Below are 24,528 nucleotides of genomic sequence, written 5' to 3' on the forward strand. Positions count from 1 at the left end.
CTAGACCTATCGGACTGCGTCAACTAGAGGTTCATGCCAGAACTCTGTATTTCAAGAATATTCAGAGAAGTTTTTGTGACAATCTTACACAAAATGTTCTATAACTTTTTATTTTTTTTGACAACTAATGAGAATTTATACAGAACGCTCCCTAATGGTTATGGCTATTTTGAATATTCTCTAATGCTTATTTTTATTTTTTACCATAACGTCTGTTAAATGTATGTTTCTCTTTTCATAATCATAAACTACAGTTTGCGGAATTTCTCACTGACATTTGTGTAATACAACATTTAATTAAATTTAGACTTTAAGATCACTGTCAAAACGTGTAATAATGCTAGTAATAATCATACATGTTTGAAGATGAGTAAATAATGAGAGATTTTTTCATTTTGGGTGAACTGTTCCTTTAACGGAGAGTAAGGCTTTCCTGTTAAATTTCTGTGCTGTGCTAGTGCTGCGAAAGCTAAGCACAAATTCTGTACAGTTTGAGGCAGTCAAATGACCAAGAATATGGAATACTGAAATAGTAAAATATTTTAAAGCGAACACTGTACAATAAAATGAAAACCAAGGCCTCGCACAACCGCATGAAAGTTTGTACTGAGGGTGGATTCATGCTTATTCTAAGATCACACTCGCTCTGTTTACAACATCATGTAATAAAATGAGTACATTTCATTGTTAAGCAGCTCAGAGTTTTCATGAGGTAAAAAAAAAATCTATTTGTAAAAAACGGTACAATTGTAAACATATGCAGAAGTTTGTCAGACATGAGAACAGGAGATGGTGGTATGTGAGACAGAGACTGTGAAGTCATATCTGATGTTTGACTGACTGAAGAGGCCACTCGATACTTTAAAACAGTCTGAAACACCTTCTGAAACCTCAGCGCGCCTAACATCACCCTTCATACTGAAAGACAGCGTGCAGAAGGGCAGCGTTTCACTCAGACAGGCCTTGTGTGATCCTGAGAGTGAAGGTGAACCAAAGAGAGGACGTCTGGTTTGTGCGATGGCTCAGATCTGCGTCTGCAGCGGGTGGACGAGTGTGGACGGGGGTTTGGAGGAGGTGGAGTGGGACGAGTGCTGAGGTTTGATGCCCCTGCTCCTCATGTACTGGAGGAACTGATCGGGGATTTCTGCAAGAACGTCTTTGGCCAGACGGGCCATGCTGAGGATGTGATTCCCTCTGCGATCGATGTAGTCTCGGAAAGGAACGAACTGAGGAGGAATCGGAGAGAGATTTAGGAGGAATATTCCTCTAGTTGGCAGTGGCGGCTCGTCGGGGGAGGCAGGGGAGGCACAGCTTCCCCATAATTTTGAGGTGAAAATGGGAGGAGGACGATTTAAAGCAGTCGCTTAATTAAATGGCACAACAAGCAGCTCTCTTTTAAAACAGACTTTTAAGAAAGGATGGATGTTTGCTTCAAGTGATAAGCCAGGTAAATGAAATTATATTATCTTGCTGTATGTATGTCGTTTTCTTTATTTGGAACCACACTTGAATTATATTGTGCATGTATAGTCTACTTCAAAACTGTACTTGCAGATAATATAATATTTATCAAATAAAAAGGCACTTAAGCGTTCTTAACACTTACTGCACAGAAGGTACTTTTTTATTACAATGTGCACATTTTAATCAAATTTTGTCATGCTTTAAATATGTACACTTGTTTTATGTGTTGACTAAGAAGTATCTGATTTGTAATAACTGTCACGATCACCAGCTGGAGTGCCCTTGATAGCCACCAGAGGGCACTCCATCCCATACCTTTGCCACTCTATCCTGGACTACATTTCCCATAACCCATTGCCCGGACTCATCATGCCTGATTGTTTTCACCTGTTGCTCATTAGGCTCCAGGGTCACATTTAATTGGAACCACACTTGAATTATATTGTGCATGTATAGTCTACTTCAAAACTGTACTTGCAGATAATATAATATTTATCAAATAAAAAGGCACTTAAGCGTTCTTAACACTTACTGCACAGAAGGTACTTTTTTATTACAATGTGCACATTTTAATCAAATTTTGTCATGCTTTAAATATGTACACTTGTTTTATGTGTTGACTAAGAAGTATCTGATTTGTAATAACTGTCACGATCACCAGCTGGAGTGCCCTTGATAGCCACCAGAGGGCACTCCATCCCATACCTTCGTCACTGTATCCTGGATTGCATTTCCCATAACCCATTGCCCGGACTCGTCATGCCTGATTGTTGCTCATTACCTCTGCCTACAGTATATAAGCCTGCTGTTTTCAGTCACTCTTTGTGAAGTTTTGCGTGTATCACAGCTGTAGTTCTAAGCCTTTATCTTGGTTCTCTCATGTCTTATTGTCCTGGTTCTTGATATTCTGTCTGGATTACTGTGTTTGCCTCAGCCCTGAACTCTGTCATTGTTTGGACTGCTTATTGTGTTTGACCTCATGCCTGTTTTGACTACGATTGGGGATTATCCCTCTGCACTTGGATCCTCAGCCTTCGTGTCCCCGTGCAGTAGTGATGCAAAGTCCGATTCATTTTTGCGAACCAGTTCTTTTCTGACAGTTCGGCTCATTGAACCGGACCAAAAAGCCAATTCATTGGTTCCTGACGTCATCAAGCAATGATGTCACTACGCATACTCAGTGCCATGTTGTATCAATGAAACATTCAAATAAAGTCATTAGTGTCAACACATACTGAAATATGTGTGAATGCATATTGCGGATTATTGCCATTTTATTCACTTAAAGCTGTAGTCCGTAACTTTTTTTGGTTAAAAATGATCCGAAATCAATATTTGAGCAAGTACATAACCAGCCAGTGTTCAAAACTATCGCCTTACTTTAGCCCGATTCACAACGGTTAGCTTATAATAATGTTTTCTAATTTGAGTGGTATGGGTAGGTTTTCGCAGGAAATTCGAGCATGGCACTGCGTCATTACATCACGTCTGTAAACATAAAGAAGTTGTCTTGACTGACTGCCACACATACTCTTCAGAACATTAGATTCATCCGTGCTGGAGCCGCGCCCACTCACAACCCACGCAAGCTAGATAATTCTGCACACAGCTGCAATTCCAGGTTTTCAAACAGAGATGTCGACAAAGAGGCCAAACTTACGGACTGCAGCTTTAAGTTAATGGTGCTTGTGGTCACAGTTTCATTCGCGGATCCTTTCTGTCAGATACGACTGACCAGTATTGACTAGCCTTGGATAAAATTTCGCACATACAACACACATTACAGACACTGATGCACAAACGCGGATATGTTCTACATGTCTAAAGTATAAAGAAAAAAATAAACCAGTCTTATAAACTCCTTGATTTCGCTTAATTAAACAACTTCAATTATAATCTGCATGCACAATAAACTATTGTAAAATTTATTTACATCTCTCGACAGAAAGGTTTTTGCAGGTTTTAATAAAATGTTATTTAATAACAGTAGTCATATTTCCAGTACATGCCTCAGGCTTGCACAGTATCGTCAACTCACTCACATCAGAATCCTCGGTAATCCTCGGCAAACTTCGACAGTTGGTTGAACCGGCTCATTCGGTTCTTTTTGAGTCGGACGTGCTACTTCAGCTGTGTGTCCTGCGTTATCAACCCGGAACTAAAGTTCGATTCAGTTCGATTGTGTGATTTGTTCAAGAATCGAACATCACTACCGTGCAGTTTTGTGACAGGTGTTATGTGATATTACATTTAAAGTTCATATTTTAAATGTGCTAAATTGCAACATCATCATTACAAACGTTTAATTGTAAATATACTTAAATACATGGCATTCAAGTTTTAGAAAATTTTTGGTGTACATAACATGCAATTAAGTGTCGAAAAATGAAGAAAAATATTTGTTTTCAATCTTTCATCCAGATGTTATGAATTCTTAACACATGTAATGTTTAAAGAAATAGTTCACCCAAAAATGAAAATTTGTTGAAAATGTACTCACCCTTAGGCCATCCAAGATGTAGATGAGTTTGTTTCTTCATCAGATTTGGAGAAATGTAGCATTACATCACTGTCTCACCAATGGATCCTCTGCAGTGAATGGGTGCCGTCAGAATGAGATTCCAAACAGCTGTCCATAATCCATATCCATAATGACACTTCCTCCAGGGAAAAAGTCCATCATCATCATCAATCTTTGTTTAGAACTGTTTTGGCTTGTAAAACGAACATGCCGCTTTTCACTTCAGGTTAACTGATGAACTGGAATGATTACTTGTGGATTATTGTGATATTTTTATCAGCTGTTCTGACGGCACCCATTCACTGCAGAGGATCCATATAGTGATGGAATACTACATTTCTCCAAATCTGATGAAGAAACAAACTCATCTACATCTTGGATGGCCTGAGGGTGAGTACATTTTCAGCAAATGTTCATTTTTATGTGAACTATACCATCATAAGCTAAACATTTATTTTCATTTCTGCACACTTGCCTGCTCGGCCTCCATGTATTTACAGTAAACATTTTCCCCATTTGCTTTTTATTACCACACACACACTGAGAGATGAGTCAAAATTATTGTCTGTGATCATCAATGCTACAGACGCTGCAGACATTAGGTTGAAAATCGCCTAGAATATTGCTTTACTATTTCTGTCCACAGATATACGATATACAGGGCTGGAAAGCTCACCTGCACGATGTCTCTCTCCGCAAAGCGACCCCTGGATGATATCCTGACCTCATCTCCATCTAGTTCAATCATCTCTGTCAAATGGAAGAAAATGGCACAGAAAAAACGGTCATGTGGTGCTTCCATTCGGCTCAGACTGTTATAGTCAAGTGTGCTATCACTGGATTTCATATGAGTTCAGATACACCCTTTAATGTAGCAGCTATGAAATGAGTTCAAAGAGCAAATCATGACTGCTGTGAGATTACGAGAACACAGGGAGCTGCATGTAAATTAGGTTTTATCTTCATTAAAGGACAAAAAAGTATCAACCTTTATACAAATTGCAAGCCCAGAAGAGACCAAGCTTTCCTTTTAAAAACGTGTAATATAAAAACACAATTTAAAGAAAGACTGGATTTTTCTTGGTCTTGTCAAATGAAACAGTATGAAGTACTATGCAGACATAACCTAAGAGCTGTTACTCGATACAGTTTATCTACATTTGAGAAGACCAAAAAATCCACTGATTTCAATTGGGAAGGTATGTCACTAGAACATAGAGGAGAAATGCAAGAGTTTGCAAGAGTAACACCCTGTCATATGACCAAATGTAGAGAAACTGTTGTATGTAACTGCTGTCAAATTCACTGAATTCAGTGTGTGTAGGTGCCTTAACTTTCAGAATGCAAAACATCCACTTCAGTATATCTAGAACATTTATGAAAACTAAACAGCAAAACTGTCTTCAGAAATCCTGATGTCACGGCCGGCCATGTTCACATATCAACACATATTCTATATTCAGTACACCAGGTTCATAATGTCATTTACAGAAAAATCTTAAAGGTACAGTAGCAAATTTATATATAAAAAAAAAATTCACAGTAAGAGTCTCAAACCTACTGGAAAAGAGGGTGGAAACCTTGTTTGGAAACCTTAACTAACATTATAGATGGTTTTATGTAAAATAAATCAAAATGAGTGTTAAAAAAGTGAGTATTTTGAACATGGGTCTTTAAAACAAAAACAATGGCAATGAATTAAAGGAAATTTCACTTCAGCATGAAGTCTTTCAACATAAAAATATTTACTAAACAAACTTTAAAAAAAAATTGTAAAAAATAAAAAAGCACTAAACAAATGTACGTGTTTAAATTTGCTCCTATGTATTAAAAATAAGTCACTGTCGATATTTTAAGCACAAAAATGCCTCGATGCAAATAAGTCATACAATCATGTACAGTCATAAAGCAATTTGCTAAATAAATCAAATTTTGGTTTACTTTCCAATTATGTCATCTTGTGAATAAATAATCTTCCATAAATAATATCAACACTATCAGTGAGCGTAAATCATTCTCATTCAGTTTAAACAAATAGGATACCAACAAACAAAATGTGAAATCTACAGCAGATGAGGCAGTGATGACAGTTGAAACTAAGTAACTAGATTACACTTTAATGATGAAAGAAGAGGTGCAGGGTTATTTAAGAAATGAACTGATAAGCCAATTGAAATTTGAAAGCTCTTATAGCACGCCACTAATGACGTTCTGGGAGACTGATTGGTCTCACTGGAACATATGTGAAGTTTCTCTTTTGATCTGATCTGCTCTGCTGGACTGGACTGATATCATATCACATCTTCTCACGTCATCAAAGACATACACATCTCTCTCATCTTACCGTCAAACTCTGCTGGCCCGACTCCAACGATGATAATTGACATGGGAAGACTAGAGGCCTTCGACAGAAGGGAACAGTTCGTTAAAACAAGACCCCCAAGAATACCCTCCTCATATAATTCAGTATTTGTATAATTTAACATGTACAAAACAGACTTCTGATCGCAGTAATACAATACAACATCTTGCGTTCCGATCTATCTTGGAGACACATGGAGAACTTTTCTCAAATGTGACCCTGGACCACAAAACCAGTCATAAGGGTCAATTTTTCGAAACTGAGATTTATACATCATCTGAAAGCTGAATAAATAAGCTTTCCATTGATGTATGGTTTGTTATAATAGGACAATATTTAGCCGAGATACAACTATTTGAAAATCTGGAATCTGAGGGTGCGAAAAAATCAAAATATTGAGAAAATAGCCTTTAAAGTTGTGCAAATGAAGTTCTTAGCAATGCATATTACTAATCAAAAATTACGTTTTGATATATTTACGGTAGGACATTTACAAAATATCTTCATGGAACATGATCTTTACTTAATATCCTAATGATTTTTGGCATAAAAGAAAAGTCTATAATTTTGTCCCATACAATATATTTTTGGCTATTGCTACAAATATACCCCAGCGATTTAAGACTGGTTTTGTGCTCCAGGGTCACAAATAGGGTGCGAACTGATTTTCATTTACTTTTTTAAGCAATGGCTAATTTTAAACAATTAAATGTCTGTGATCCCTGTAAAATGATGATTTAAAATAAATAATAAATAAATAAATAATGGGCAAAAATGCAATATTTAGGTGTGTCCCGGATTTTATGTTCAACTCTGTTACCGCATGATTTCTCCCTATAAAAAAGGTGCATTCCATTCAAGAAAGTTACATCATTTTTTGGGAGAAATTATAGTGTTGAATGCTAAATCATTCAACCCTGTTACTGAGTTATTTAAAAAAAAATTATAATAATACTCTTGAAAATATTTTAAATATAATAATATTTTATATTCATCAAAAACTACAAAGATTTGATCTCCTTCTGAATGATGACTTAATTTTGGCTAAATATACAAATACTGTATGTAAATGTTACTTGCAACCCTGTTACGCATTCTGGAGTATGCAAAAGTTTTTTTCAACTTTTATGTTTATTTAAAGTTTGAACCTTACTTCACACAATATTTAAGGAAAGCACCACAAGGTGGCTGCCATTGGTATGCAATTCTGAAATCTGAAATATGAGGCCCATTCATTAAGTTCAGGTAACTTGTCGTGCTTGAGTGTAAACGTCTCAGCTATCTGCACACTGACACATTATGAACGACTCCTGTCATGATTCAAAGAGACTCTGCCCATCATAGCCTGCACAATATATCACATTTCAGCGTCTCAGTTGGCGTGTTTTAAATACTTTTTTTCTTTTTCTAATTCTGTATTCTTCATATTGTAATAGTATCCACAATGAAGAATCAACAAACTTTATGAGTGGGTGTAAATTCTTCTCTTTTATTCAGCACAGTGATAGTCTAATTTTTCATCCAGTAATCACGTCTTCTAGTGACTAGAATGATTAATGGCTATTGTTTACAAAGCAAACCAACTTGGACTTTAGGAAATTAAGGTTCATCTTGTGCTTTTCCAGTTTGATAAAGTGATTTTAAGGACATTTTTGTACATTTTTAAACATTCTGTCAGGTAGATATATAGATATGATTCTAAAATGTCAGCATCATTACCATGATTTTGTAGTAGACGACTGGTAATTGTTTAGGCAAGAAGAATGTAGTTTCACTGCTTTGAGGAGAAGACTTGTAATGTAAAATTAAACTGTAAACCAATTGCCTACTGCAAAATCATAGTAACAGGGCTGACAGGCTGTTTTTCCAAATGGTGTAAAGATTGCAGGGGACTGAGTTTTTTTTACTTACATTTACGATGGATTCTTTCGTCTGAGCCATGTCAGAGATGACCCCATCAGAGATGATGAGGAGGATGAAGTATTCGGAGCCATCCTTTACTAATGACGCATATCTGCAAAGAAATAAGCTGATCAGTTCATGTGCTTGTTATGGACACAGGGGCTGAATCCCAAATCAAATCAAATCCATCCTAGTGTCACAAAGAAAAGTACATGCCCCAACGCATGCTTTTTGGGCTATTGCCTACAATCAGTTCTCTAACGAGGTACCAGGATGTAAACATAACATTGTAGTACACAATCTGTATTGTAGAAAGCGCTATATAAATAAAGGTGACTCGACTTGACTAGTACTTAACATAACAAAATATGAAAAAAATGAATGGGTTAACATTTTATTGTATGTAATTTTACTGTAAAACAAAACTTGAAACTTTTTTTGTAACTGTAAATTTAATAGGATATTTTTAGTGCATGGCCATAACTAGTGTGATAAATAGTATATATGTTTAAATATAATTGGCCTCACCTTGCTACATGATTAATGACAGGTGAGAAGTATGTTGGCCCATAGAGACGAACAGACTTCAGACTCTGATAATATGCCTCTAGAACGCCCTCTATCCCGCTGCAGTATGGGTTTTCTGGGTTCCCGTTCTGTAAGTACACATCTAAATGAACATATGTACATGTAATACACATGTTCACAATACAAGCATCACAGAGTAAGACGCATACATACTGTAAATGGGTGTTTAGGCTACGTACTATTGTGGAAAAGTGTGCTTAATTGTACTGAATGTGCACTTGCAGTGTACGTCAAATTGTAAAATTATATTTTACATACTTTATATTTTTTTTAGATATAATCTTAAAAACTGTACTTGTAGATAATATCACATTAATGAAAGAAGGCCACTTAAGCGTAGAGAGTACACTTTCATGGCTGTCTCTTAAACTAAGTACACTTTTTTTTTTTAATGTACACTGTGTAATTGTCATGATCTCCAGCTGGAGTGCCCATGAGCTCCTCTAGAGGGCACTCCATTCTGTACCTTGTCATTCACTCAGGACTCCATTTCCCATAATCCTTTGCCCGGACTCATCAAGTGCATCACCTGTCTCTCATCAGATCTCATCATCAGTTCACAGCTGTATCACATTAGTAGGACTATAAGAATAGCACACACACTCTGTCATTGCTGGTGATTGAATGTTGTATAGCTCTTCCGTGGTTTCTAAGTTTCCGTGTTTCTAGTTTCTCTGTTTCCTTGCCTTCGTGTTTTGATCCCTGGACTGTTTTCTTGTTTATGATTGTTTTGCTGCCTGCCCTGACCATTGCCTGATTATCTGGATTACTCTTTTGCCTTGCCACTGCCATCGTTGTTTGCTGTTGTTGACCACGCCTGTTTGACTACGCTCTTATTAAAGCCTTGCATTTGGATCCCCACTTTGTCGTCACGCCTCCCTCGTTACAGTAATAATATCAAATTAAAAGTTTCACTGTAAAGTACATTTATTTTGATATGCTGACTAACATACTAAAGCACATGTAAAGTAATATCATTTGAGCTCTAGTATTATTCGATATTATATTTAAAGTTCAAATATTGTAAATATACTACATTGCAACTTCATCATTAAAAATGTGCAATTACAAATATATTTAAATACATGACATTAAAGTATACTTTAGTTCACCATAAAAGCTTGTCAGCATATTCTCCAGTATATTGAAACCATAATTCTATATAATTATGAAATTACACATAAAGATGTACTTTTCAGCTAATTGCACTTAACATAAATCTAAACTATAATACATTTTAATTTAAATGCAATTAACATGCAATTAAGTGTCCGAAAACATTTAATTCAGTTTGGAGTTTCTTTTAAAGTGTATTAATTCTGTGAAAGGTTCTCTTTTTAAAAGTTTGTGTTTGCACAAATGTAGAACATATTTTTATGTTAAAATACTCTTTAATAATATCCAACAGGATTTCAGTAATATAGTAAGCAGTAATCTATATTACTACTAAATAGTAGTACTGATAGTAGATATTATAGATAGTATAATCGGAAATGTTTACAGTGAGCAATCACTGTCAAAGCAAAACAACAACAACACGAATCAGCCATCAAAAGTTCAGCCATCTGAGCTCACATCCCAGAAGCTTTCTGTAGTAAGAGGCGCGTTTAAAGAGAGCTATTCACTCAAGTAAAGCTTTAATGCTCTGCTGAGTGCATATGGAGTCTCCCGCGTTCAGCCCTGAGGAGAAGTGTGTGTGTGTGTGTTTTAGCTGTGTGTGGGCAGCTGCAGCCGCAGGCAGTGCATCTGTTTGGTCCAATAAGGATCTGTGTCTCACTGTATATGGGATTATGTGATAGATTCTCTGTGACCGTTTCGTGGGTGTGGAAGAGGGAAAAAACAGAGAAAAAGAAAATAAATTCCATCCTCTTTATAAATGTGAGACAGCTGTGGGTAATCTCCATTTGCTAATGTCTATCAATCTTTTTCAATTTCCTTTATGAACGGTTTCATCCATATTTATCAGTTAGTCACCACGCAGAGCCCTTATTTGGTTACCAGTGGTGTAATTGTGTGAAATCAAAACTGGAGCTTTTTGGCGTTTAGTCCATGTTCGTTGGCTTTTAGGTCATTTATATGCTAAAGTACTTCTAAAAGTTAATAATATGAATTCTTAATAGATGTACACATTTAAAATTTACAATCTCCTTCCTTAATTACAAAGGAAGAGGCTGGAATTTAAAGTATTTGTATTGTGCTTGTCAAAGGTACAATAACTAAACAGCCAGGGCAAACTGCCTTTTGAATAAAAGGAAAGCACAGTTGATATGTTCTAGCCAATATGAAATGCATCAACACAGGGGGAAAACAGGCTGCACTCAGCCTATAAGTGTAGGCTTTCAGGGTCCTGCTGGAGGTCAGGTTCAGAAGTGGATCTGAAAGAGCTAGAGATGGAGGAGTACAGCCATATCAGGTAGCCCAGGCAGGTGTGTTCAGTCTATGGTTGGGGTTTGGCAGAGACTAGTATACTAGGATGTCAGCATACCAAAGGTGCAAACCATAGTCCACTGTTTACCAGGACTGAATATGAATCTATAATGAATCTCTGCATTAGACAAAACACTTGATTCAATTGGGTTTATTAGGTAAATGAGACACCTCAGGGGGCCCTCAAAGAACCAACAAAGTGTATTTATATGTGCAACAAAACACTGATAATGATTAAAACCAGCTCATTATAAAGACATTTTCGCACAGCATCATGATTTCCTCTTGCATTGCCTTTGCAATGCAATATATTTATAAAATGATGCCGTGCAAAAATCATAGGAATCATAGGAATCATAGTCTGAAGTTAAAAATAAATAAATAAGTTTGTGCACATCATATACATTACTTGATATGTTGACAGGGCAAAAATCTGGGCAAAAGTCATGTAGTGTATTCTATCCTTAAATTCAAGGTACTGATGCTTGCCTACAAGACAACTACCTAAACTTGCTAGCTCAGAATTATGCTCCCTCCAGAAGCTTGCGTTCCGCCTCGTGGGGCCATCACAAAGAGGCACAAAATCAATCTCACGGATGTTTTCCCGGACTGTTCCCAGCTGGTGAAACGACCTGCAATCTCAATTCGAGCAGTTGAGACTTTAGCCATTCTTAAAAACGTATAAAAACACTTTTTTTTTTGCCAGCACCTGACCAATTAATATTAGACTTAATATTAGCACTCTAACCCTAACCTATTCTATTCACTCTAAAATAAATAAATAATTAAAACACCTTGCTATGTGTACTGTGCTAGACTAACTGAGACTTGTCACAGAACTTGTATACTGTTGCTCTCTTGTTGGTCTGATTGCTTCTATTGTTCTCCTCATTTATAAGTCGCTTTGGATAAAAGTGCCTGCTAAATGATTAAATGTAAATGTAAATGACTTAGGCATAACCAGTGTAAGATTGTCCATGCAACACTCTCACTGACAAATAAAACACATAAGATGCTGTTTGTGAACTAATTGTTTGAATATAAAATACAAGCAATTACTTTTAGTTACTTAACAGTATAATCAAAAAGAAGTGTCCTCACCAGCGGGAATTCATGAGATACGCGGCCATCGGGTGGCAGTTTTGCACCAAACCCCAGTGCAGGGAACAGCTTATCACTGTCATAGTCCTGAATAATCTCTCCCACAGCTCTGAGGGCCAGTGCATATGCATTCAGATGATACGGGCTCATGTAGTGTAGAGAGGTAGGCTGGGAAGGGTTGCCTGCCATAAATAAAGCAGAAAATGCATTAATCAACAAAGCGGGTCATTCTAATTAAATGGTTCCATTTGTGTATTGTGTGTACCCATGAAAAACTAAACACGTTATTTGATAAACTGATGCCTTTGTTCACCCCTCAACCCTGTTATGCTGTGCAATTTCCCTCTTTAAAAAATAATGATCTATCTATGCATTATCTTTAAAAGAGTATTTTGACCACATGGTTACACCCTTAAATTAGCTCTTTTCAGCTGAATATTACAACTCTGATATGGGTAAATAATCAATGATTTGTATTAATTACTGTAAATAATGTAAATATATAATAATAAAAAATATAATATAATATATAATTTTATGATTTAAGGGTAGGTACTTTTAATTGAGTAAAAACTTTTATCTGTACTTTCTCAGTACTTTTTACACCTCGGTTAAATAACTATTAGTAGATGTTCACATTACATGTAAATGACGCTTTTTCATTTGAAGAGCAGTGTTTCAGTAATGTAAGCTCACCGTTTGACGCAGTAAAATCAATGGCCACTGTGAAATTAATTTGAGTCCTGCAAGTGAACAGAGCAAAAACAATGATGTGAGCACATGTGAATCAGCTTGTGAATATAAAATATATTATGTTTATTAAAGTGTAATAAAGCTCCTCAGTCAAATCCCCAGTGAGCTGACTGTGTGAAACTGTGTCTCAGCTCAATTTACTCTGTGGGCAGAAATGAAGAAATTATTCCCTCAGAGCAGCTCTGTGCTCTTATCTAATATTCTCTCTGCAGCTTCCTGGTTTTTCTGATTAGAGAGATTAGCTAACTGTCTATAAGAATGTTCCACAGTAGTCTTTTTGCAGATCCTTCCAATTATTCCTCGGATATTTCCAGTGTTTGCTGGACTGTTTGAAGGCCAGATCATGTGCCTGGGGTCTCTGTGTCTCTCAGAATAGAGTGCTCTATTTATAGCTCGGTTTATTACGGCATCATAATGCAGTGCGCTGTCTGTGAATATGTGTTTGTGACGTGGAGAGGAGGAGAGGGAAGGAAGATGGAATTACTCATGGATGGTGAGGCATAGCAATGTGTTTCCAGTCTCAATAGATGAGCTCAAGTATGTTCATGTGCATGGAAAACCCGGATGGCGTCACACTTGCCAAAATATGTGAGAAACTGAAATCCATTTCCTAAATGATGCATCTATTTCCAGCATGATAACTATATTTCATGGTTTTACAGCAATAGAAACTCTCATTGAAGTAATGTAACAATGTAGCATACGACTGTTTAAAACATTTATTACTGAGAACACCGTAGCAGCCACCTAGCCCACCACCCCACCAACTGCCTAGCAACCACATAGCAATGCCCTAGCATCCTCCCTAAACACCCTAGCGACTGCTGTGCAACCACATAGCAATGCCTTAGCAACCACAGAAAACATCCTAGCAACACCTTAGAAAGTGCCTAGAAACCCCCAAGAAAACTGCATAGTGCCGAGTTTTACCACTCGCATATTCTTCACAGAATGTAGAAAATGTCTAGTTTCCTTTCGGTTGGTCACTTTCAACGTTGTGTCAAAGTTCTGAAACTAGGGGTCGCTCTTGGGAGCCCAAACACCTCTGACATATTCAGAAAAGGCCAATGAAATTTGCATGCATGGCCAAGCCCCGGACATCCGGGCATATAAGGGGCCTGCAGGCTTCAATCAGCTTTGTTCTTTGGAGCTGATGCAGTGTCTTTTGACAGCAGCAGTCTCCTTTCAACTCTCGCCGATGGATTCTATGACATAATCAGCAGACTCTGAAATACAGATAAGTGTAGAGAGATCCACTGAGTGTTTCGACAGCAATCTCTGAGAGCTAATTTAATCTGTAAGAGCAAATTTCTCTAAATGAACAGACACGGAGGATTGTGTGTATTGCAATTGCATTCCATTCGTGTCCTACTGGGTCTGTTTCATGTCTCCCTCGGATAGCCACAATCGCTGTCCTCAGTGTTTGGGTTGGACTCTGTGACGAGTGGGGCGGGGCCGAGAGCCGTGGGAACGGAGCGAGGCCGGTGGAGTAAGTGGTAATGCACGACACCTGCGCCACTCACCGGTCTCGAGTCCCACGGAGGAGCTCCGGAAGAATAAAAGGAGGAGTGATGACAGTGCAAGACGAGAGAAGACCAGGCCTGGATTTATGTTGTTTTGGTTTTGTTTGTGCGCGGCAGTCGTCCGTGAGGGGCTGTCGCGCTATTTTAAGTTTTGTGTTTATTTTATTATTAAAATTATGTTTAAACGTTCGCCGGTTCCCGCCTCCTTCTTCCCAATCCTCGAACTGTGTTACAGACTCATACTGCAACAGCTTTTGCGGATGGTTCTTGTTCTGCTTGTGAGAACATGACCATGGCCACGCTCCACTCATGGCTCTCATTCTTTTTTCAAAAGACTCAGGGTCACCTCAGATGTTTCCTGTCCTAGTCCTTCTAGTTTTAGGTACAAGGCCTCGACAATGTGCTCTGAGTGTAAACCCGGAGATGCAAGGGGAGATTTTCCGGCAGGTGAATCCCCACGGACCTCCCATTAATCCACTCAACCCTTTCCTGAGTGCTTGAGGCTAGATGATTGGTTCTTGGTGTCTGAGCGTGGCTCACAGGCCATGCCACAACCCTGGTGCACAACAGCCTTCTTGAGGGAAGGAAGAACTACCAGCTCATCCACAGGCTACTAAGAACCCAAAACAAAGCAAAACAGCAAATTCATCTTTCCCTGGGTCACATACACACACATACACAAGGCATTTTTGGCCCACGTCTACATGATGGCCAGACGTTGACTCTTGGCACCAGAACCTGCTTAGACAACGTGACTGCCTCCTCATGTTCTGATGCACCAGGTATGCTGTCAAGGGCAGGCAGACGTGATGAGCCACAATGAACTTCAGTTTCCTCGACCGTCACTTGCCTCCTTCTCAGAAGACCAAAGGAACATGGTAAGTGCAATGCACACTTCACCATGCATAACAATGGACGCATCCTCGATGACTGGCTGATATTAGCTCACTCATGAGAGTTGTTGTGTGCACACAGGGGCATGGCCTTGGAGCACCTAGACTGATTGGGAGAAGGTCAACTGGGAGAAGAGTAAGCTCTCCCCTATGCAGATCATCTCTGTTCTCGGTGTAGAGTTGGACTCAGTCACCATGATGGCACGTCTCTCGCAAGACCATGCTCAGTCAGTGCTGAACTGCTTGAATAAATCCAAATACAAGACAGTGGTTCCTCTCAAATATTTCCAAAGGCTCCTGAGGCATCTGGCATCCTCGGTCACTGTAACGTCAGTTGGGTTGATGTATATGAGACTGCTTCAGCAATGGCTTCATGACCAATGGGCATGGTGCCGCGGCACATATTGCATTTCCATCACTCCTGTGTGCTGTTGTACATTCAGCCCTTGAACGGACCCTTCATTTCTGTTTGCAGGTGTTCCCCTAGAACAAGTGTCCAGATGCATCATAGCAGCAACAGATGCTTCCAAGATAGGCTGGGGCGCTGTATGCAAAGGGCATGTCCTGGACAGGATTGGCACATCAGTTATCTAGAGTTGTTCATTGTGTTTCTAGCCTTAAAGAGGTTTTGACCATTAATTCAAGGAAAGCACAATTTCATTATTAGATTCCTCAAAAGTGCAAGGAGATTAAATCCTCCAAGACTGCATCTCACCCCTTCTTGGGATCTCCTGGTGGTCTTACAGGTTCTGCAGGGAGATCCATTTGAGTCAAGCTAAGTGCCCTCTCTATGAACATGGCCCTCCTGACTGTGCTCACCTCTGTCAAGAGGGTGGGGAATCTTCCAGCCTTCTCCGTTAATGAAATGTGCCTGGAGTTCAGGCCGGCAGATTCTCACATGGTCCTGAGACCCAGGCCCGGCTACGTTCCCACTACCCTGTTCAGGGACCAAACGTTAACCCTGCAAGCACTGCCTCCTGACGAGGGAGACCCAGCCTTGTCTTTGTAGTGCGTGCTTTACGCATAAATCTCGACCACACACAGAGTTTCAGGTACTCTGAACAGCTCTTTGTCTGCTTTGGAGGACAGCAGAAAGGGAAAGCTGTTTCCAAGCAGAGAATATCCCATTGGATTGTGGAAGCAATCCTGGCATATCAAGCCAGAGGTTTTGGGAGTGAGGGCGCACTTAACCAGGGGTGTCGCTGCCTCTTCGGCCTTAGTGAAAAGTGCCTCATTAGCAGACATATGTAGAGCTGCGGGCTGGGCTACACACAATACCTTCACCAGATTTTATAAACTACGCATGGAACCAGTTTAATCTAAACTTCTGAGTACCAACAGATGAATCTAGATGACTGGTAGGGTGTAGAGCTTGCATTCAGTGCCTTTTCATTCTGAGGTGATAATGTGTGCTGCCTTTGTGATAATGGATCCAATTTTTAGTTTCTCTTGAGTGAACACTGGACCACTGTTCTCCATCATTAGAAGAATAACATTCATAACAGCATGCGGACCCCTTATATACCCAGATGTCTGAGCACGGCCAGGTGTGCAAATCCTCCCAAGAGCAACCCCTAGTGTCAGAATTTGACAGACTGTCTTTGTTCCCTCCATTAGGGAATGAGGGTTACGTTAGTAATAGAGGCATCGTTGCATACTGTTATATATACACAAAAAAGAAAAAACATTTATGTAAAAAAATGTTTAGTGACTTTTTACTCAGACAACTAATTTTATTTTAACCAAATTTAACTGAAAAATATGTATTTACCAGTAAAATATAGATTTTAATTAGAAATAAATATACATCTTCACTGTCAGTTATAGCTATTGCAATATTTATAGCTTTCATCTGGTATAAAATTATGGTATGTAATTATGTAATAAAACGATTCGATAACATTGTTCAAAAGGATTGTACAAGTGCACACACACACAAATACTGACCCTCCTTTGATGTAGTCCAGGAACGTAACCTCGACATCAATGAAGCAGGACAGCAGAGTGACCTGTCAACATGAAAGTTTGGTAACACTTCCTATGTAGAGTCCTAAAGGGCATCATTACACTTTCAATAAGCAATGCATACTTTAATCATAAATGTCATATCAATATTCATGCTCAGGGTGATGATGTAACTCTCTAGAATCACGGCATCAGGGCAGACCAATGATGAGCTACATCAACATTTATGAATATTTATATGCACAGCTTATGAAGGCATTGTGCATTGCTTATGAAGATATAATGTAGGACCTTCTATAAGAAGTCTTACCAGTAAGGATGTTTGTTTGTTAGAAAAAACATATATTGCTTTCTTTTGTTCTTCTTTTTTTTCCATTAATAAAACTGGAGGATCTAGTTAAAAATTCACTCACGGTTCCTGAGTTTAGATATTTCTTCTTTTTTTTCTTTTTCTTGGGGTTCAGCACCTGCAGAAATACAGCAATGTCAGACACAGAATGTTGCTGAATCTCTGTGGTTGAATCTCAAATGGTGATCTGTATATATATTACATATATTATATATAATTATATATATTTCTTTTCTTTTCTAATAATGTGTGAATTTTGTGGCAAGAAATTTAACCACAGTGAAGAGGATACTGATTGTGTCAAAAAACTAGATCGTCAGAAGCTCTTGGTGAAGATGAACGTTTGACTACATGGGCTAGACCTCCCGCTGTTATCTAAGGTTCTTGTGCCGCAGCCGGTTTTGATAAGTGTTCTTGTCTCTTATGGGTTGGATTTATGCTTCAGTGATGTGGAGGTCATACAAAAGATCAGATTTCACAGGGATGGGCTACAAAATGTCACAGTAAGGCCAGAAACATAATTTACACAAGCACGTAAATGCAGACACAGTTCCCAAAAGAGTTATATGTATATGAGTACATTTAATATCATATTAAATTAGATGAGTTCATGTAGCTAACTAAAACATTTAAACATTTAGTTTAAAACTACAGGTTTTAATTAGGAAAACTAACTGACAAAAAGATTTTCCAATGCTACATATAAAATAATAAGTAGCTTCAATACTTTTAGTTACTCCCCAGCACTGTTCCTTAGGCCTCAACTACACACTCATGAACTAATGTAAATGTCTGCATTAAAGCTAGGATATTTCTAAAAGACATTTATGATATTTTAGGCAGACGTGTGGGAAAAATACATGAGGAAAATGAGAGTGGCTCACCTCCCACACAGTAAACTGAGAGTGGCCTTTAGAGAGCTCCCTGTAGCTGGTGCTGAACTCGCCGATGTAGTCATGACTGAAAACACACACACACACACACACACACACACACACACACACACACACACACACACACACACACAGTACGTTTCTTTAAAAAACGAATTATGCTAAAAATTATATATATATATATATATATATATATATATATATAATTGTGTATATTTATATTTGTTTTTATATGCTAATTCACACCTAATTCAAGTCAATATCTTGTTCAGTGACTTTGAAACTCTAGATATAGAGGTCTAATATTTGACCCACCTGTCATAGTCCCCGTTACACAGTGCTCTGACTGGGATCTTGAAGGCCTGCCATACAGGGTCCAGCGTGTTTTTAACCACCTCCGTCTTATGACAGATGGTAAATCTGAAAAACAGGACACATCAAAGAGAAGGAACCACAACATGGGAGGTGAGTATCAGTCAGTGTGAAATGGAGTCTTAAATAGGTCACATCACACATGCATCATTTACTGCAAGTCAAAATGTGTCATAGAATACCAAGACCAGGTTCGAAGACAAGACACTGAATGAGACATCCAATTTCAATCTTAAACATGACCACATTATTAGACTTAAAACATCAAATGTAGCATTAAAATACATCTGATATAAGTACTGATATAAAGAAAAAGAAAAAGAATCTCTCATTCTATTGGAAGAAAAATACAAACTTACGTTCCATCTTCATTGCTACGGTAAAAGACCAAGAAAGGGTCTGACTTTCCAAAGAAATCTTTCTTGTCCAGTTTGTTGCCACAAAACTGCATCAATACTGACTCCTGATTAAAACAAGCACATAAGTGCAGACTGTATGATAATGTTCAGTCAAAATTTATGAAGAGAATAGAGGAGAACAGAAGAGACAAAAAGAGATAAGAAGACAATGAGAGAATGTCACACATGAAAAGATGAGATAAGACAAGAAGAGAAGAAACTAGACAAGAAGAAATAAGGAAGAGAGACAAGAAATGAAAAAGGAAGAGACTGGATTAAATAAGATATGAGACAAAGCAAAAAGAAAAAAGAAGAGACACTAACAGACAAGAATAAACAGACAAAAATAGACTTGGGAAGAAATGAGACAAGATGAGGGGACATGAGACAATGGTAGATGTGAAGAGAATAAATGAGACAAGAAGAGACAAGACAAATAAAACAAGAAAAGAAGACAAGACAAAAACATTAGATGAGAGGAAACAAGTCAGGAAGAGAAGACATGAGACAACACAAAACGTGAAGAAAATAAATGAGACAAGAAGAGGCAAAAAAGACTAGATATGAAAAGAAATGAGGCAGGAAAAGAAGACATGAGACAATGCAAGACATGAAGATAAGAGAATAAATGAGACAAGAAGAGACAGGACAAATAAGAAGATGAGACAAAAAAGGGTAGATGAGAAGAAGCGAGACAAGAATAGAAGACATGATTCAAGACATGAAGGGGAAAAAATAAATGAGACGAGACAAATGAGACCAGAAAAGAAGACAAGAAAGAAATACTAGATTAGAAGGAATGAGACAGGAAGAGAAGACATGAGACAAGACGTAGAGAGAATAAATGAGACAAGAAAACAAGACGAGGCAAAAAAAACTAGATGAGAAGAAATAAGACAGGAAGAGAAGACATGAGACAAGACAAGAAGAGAATAAATGAGACAAGAAGAGACAAAAAGACTAGATATTATAAGAAATGAGGCAAGAAAAGAAGACATGAGACAGTGCAAGACATGAAGATAAGAGTATAAATGAGACAAGAAGACACAAGACTAATGAGACAATAAAGAAGACGAGACAAAAAAGGCTAGAGAAGAAACGAGACAGGAAGAGAATAAATGAGACAAGACGTAAAGAGAATAAATGAGACGAGAAGAGACAAGACAAATGAGACAAGAAAACAAGAGGAGACAAAAAAGTCTAGATGAGAAGAAACGAGACAGGAAGAGAAGACATGAGACACAACGTGAAGGAGAGAGAATAAATGAGACGAGACAAATGAGACCACAAAAGAAGACAAGAAAGAAATACTAGATTAGAAGAAATGAGACAGGAAGTGAAGACATGAGACAAGATGTAAAGAGAATAAATGAGACAAGACAAATGAGACAAGAAAACAAGACGAGGCAAAAAAAAAACTAGATGAGAAGAAATAAGACAGGAAGAGAAGACATAAGACAAGACAAGAAGAGAATAAATGAGACAATAAGAGACAAAAAGACTAGATATTCTAAGAAATGAGGCAAGAAAAGACATGAGACAGTGCAAGACATGAAGATAAGAAAATAAATGAGACAAGAAGAGACAAGACTAATGAGACAATAAAGAAGACGAGACAAAAAAGGCTAGAGAAGAAACGAGACAGGAAGAGAATGAGACAAGACGTAAAGAGAATACCAGGATTTCTATATTGCCTAAAATATCCAGGTTTTGGCTTTGTTTTGAAGCGGCACTGCACAGACAGATCGGTGTATGACATCAAAGTACCGTGAGAGCAATTCGAAAGCATAAGGAGCGTCTGGTCTCTATAGTTCTCATGGTACTTTGGTGTCATACACCAATCGGACTGCCGATTATTTTAAACTAACAAATTAAGAAATTGGTAAGAAATCAGTACTCAAAAATATTTTTCAAAAATGCTGTTCTTTTGAATTTTAGAACCAAATCAGCATATTAGAATGATTTCTGAAGGATCATGTGACTTGAGTAATGATGCTGAAAATTCAGCTTTGAAATCACAGGAATAAATTACATTTTCAAATAAAAAAAAGTTTGAGAATAAATGAGACAAGACAAATGAGACAAGAAAACAAGACGAGGCAAAAAAAAAACTAGATGAGAAGAAATAAGACAGGAAGAGAAGACATAAGACAAGACAAGAAGAGAATAAATGAGACAATAAGAGACAAAAAGACTAGATATTCTAAGAAATGAGGCAAGAAAAGACATGAGACAGTGCAAGACATGAAGATAAGAAAATAAATGAGACAAGAAGAGACAAGACTAATGAGACAATAAAGAAGACGAGACAAAAAAGGCTAGAGAAGAAACGAGACAGGAAGAGAATGAGACAAGACGTAAAGAGAATAAATGAGACGAGAAGAGACAAGACAAATGAGACAAGAAAACAAGACGAGACAAAAAAAACTAGATGAGAAGAAATGCAACAGGAAGAGAAGATATGAGACAATATGTGAAGAGAATAAATGAGACAAGAAGAGACAAAAAAGACTAGATATGAGAAGAAATGAGGCAGTAAAAGAAGACATGAGACAGCACAAGACATGAAGAGAATAAATAAGACAAGACAAATGAGACAATAAAGAAGATGAGACAAAAAAGGCTAGATGAGAAGAAATGAGACAGGAAGAGAAGACATGAGACAAGATGTGAAGAGGAGAAAATAAATGAGACGAGACAAATGAGACCACAAAAGAAGACAAGAAAGAAATACTAGATTAGACTAAATGAGACAGGAAGAGGAGTCATGAGACGAGACGTGAAGAGAATAAATGAGACAAGACAAATGAGACAAGAAAACAAGACGAGGCAAAAAAAAACCTAGATGAGAAGAAATGAGACGGGAAGAGAAGACATGACAAGACGTGAAGAGAATAAATGAGACAAGAAGAGACAAGACAATGAGAAAATAAAAAAACAATGGATCATACAACAAGAGACAAAACAACATTACACATGGAGAGGAGAGGAGAGAAGAGAGGAGAAGATGTGAGATAAAAAGGGACAAGAAAAGATAAGATAAGGAGAGACTAGGAGAGAAGATAAGTCAAAATCAGATGACGTACCCTGCAATTTCCAAGTTCTTCAGCTTTCATGATAATAGTTCCACAGTTCTTGCCAGGAATGCCTCTAAAGTCAGAAGGAACCTTGTGTATTACTGAAGAAGCCCAGCCAAACTACCACTTCAGGAAAACACAACAGAACAATTCTACAAAGCGATGTCCTTGACACTTAACCTTACCTTACACCAGAAGGACTGATCCTGTTTTAAGTGTACAGAACTTTGCTTTGGAGAAGCGTGCTTGTTAAAGGAGTAATTAGTAAATATGCTGACTGTGTTAAGCAAATGCATTTGTTCATCCCATGCTGTGTGAATGAGTGAACATTAATAAGTGACTGTTCCCTTTCAACTGTTATGAATGCATGTATCTGTACTGCATAAATAAATGAGTGTTTGTAGAAGCAGACAGGCGAATGCATGAGTGTTTGCTGTGCTCTTATATAAGACTACACTCAAGAAGCCCAAGCCGGAATTGAATTTAAATTGTATGGACCCAACACTTCAGCATCCTGTGCAAGTGCCTGACAAAGATGAACAATGAAAGATTTTGAAGATGATTTGATGAGAGAACAAACTTCTGGCTTACTTATGTGCTGCCTTGAGTGAATTGAGTTTCAATTCCACTAAGTAGTTGTGGGTTATGTTATAGAGGTTAGAGAAGCAGATCTCTGCTAACTGAAGACATGTCTTTAATCTGCTCTGGATCTACACATGTCCTCTGAGGCACTCTCCTAAATTAACCTGAAATGTGCAGCTGTCTACCAGGAATTACTTACAATGAAAAATAAAGAGATGGAGAGAGAGAGAGAGAGAGAGAGAGAGAGAGAGAGTATCACCAGTGTAGTTCAAAACTACAAGCTAATCATATTTAAAAGCAGTTCAAACTTCAATCAAGCTACTTTTTTAATTAACCTGATATCACATGTGTGGCATGGATACATTCCCTGTCAGCAGGGACATTGCAAATATTACACCATTATAATGTCATAACATTATATCACTTTTATATAGGTCTAAGTTTGTTAACTTAGAATAAGCATTGAAAACTGTAAATGCACAACTAGTAAAAGGTTCTACTATGTAGAACACTTTTACACTTCTAAATGTATTCATTTGTAACTGCAGTACATGACTAAATGAATGTTCAGAGAGGTCTGAGTGAATGAACGAGTGCAGGCAGTTCTGGTTATATAACACTCATCATGCCATATTACCACACACACAAACACACAACATCCATACACACATTATATACAAGCAAACATGACCATTTGTATATGGGCAGTTGACATACAGACACAGACATGAACATCAAGATTTTAAAATGGTAAAATGTACATATTTGCATAAGGGAATATTTACATGCATTCGCCATCACTAGTTCATTTTAAATAGTCTTGCGATGTGACAAATTACTGTAAGTCAAATATTCCATATAGTCTGTCACTAAATGTTCCATGAAAAAAGCATAATAATTATAATACAATTTGAAATATGCTGTTTTTATTTTAAAGGGGTCATATGATGCGATTTCAATTTTTCCTTTCTCTTTGGAGTGTTACAAGCTCTTGGTGCATAAAGAAGATCTGTAAAGTTGCAAAGACTAAAGTCTCAAATCCAAAGAGATATTCTTTATAAAAGTTAAGAGTCAGCCACACCTACCTAAAACGGCTCGTTCTAACACACCCCCACATGTCTAGGTCACTATTGGCGCTTTTCCACTGCATGGTACGGCACGGTACGGCTCGGTACGGTTCACTTTTGGGGGGTTTTCCACTGGGTACAGTACCTGGTACCTGGTACCTGGTACTTTTTTTAGTACCACCTCGGTTGAGGTTCCAAGCGAACCGTACCGTTACCAAAACGTGACGTGTAAACTCTGCTGATCACGGATTGGCCGGAGAGAATCGTCACTACCTGCGTCACTGAACTTGC

The 24,528-nt window shown here is 37.8% G+C and overlaps 1 pseudogene; it reads right to left on the bottom strand.

Annotated features, from left to right (window-relative positions):
- Positions 1 to 402: 402 nt before the first annotated feature.
- Positions 403 to 24,528, bottom strand: part of LOC107695934 (copine-8-like) — a 48,334-nt pseudogene continuing 24,208 nt past the window's right edge.

Source organism: Sinocyclocheilus anshuiensis, unplaced genomic scaffold, assembly GCF_001515605.1.
Source record: "Sinocyclocheilus anshuiensis isolate Anshui unplaced genomic scaffold, SAMN03320099.WGS_v1.1 scaffold626, whole genome shotgun sequence".
NCBI classification, from domain to species: Eukaryota; Metazoa; Chordata; class Actinopteri; order Cypriniformes; family Cyprinidae; genus Sinocyclocheilus; species Sinocyclocheilus anshuiensis.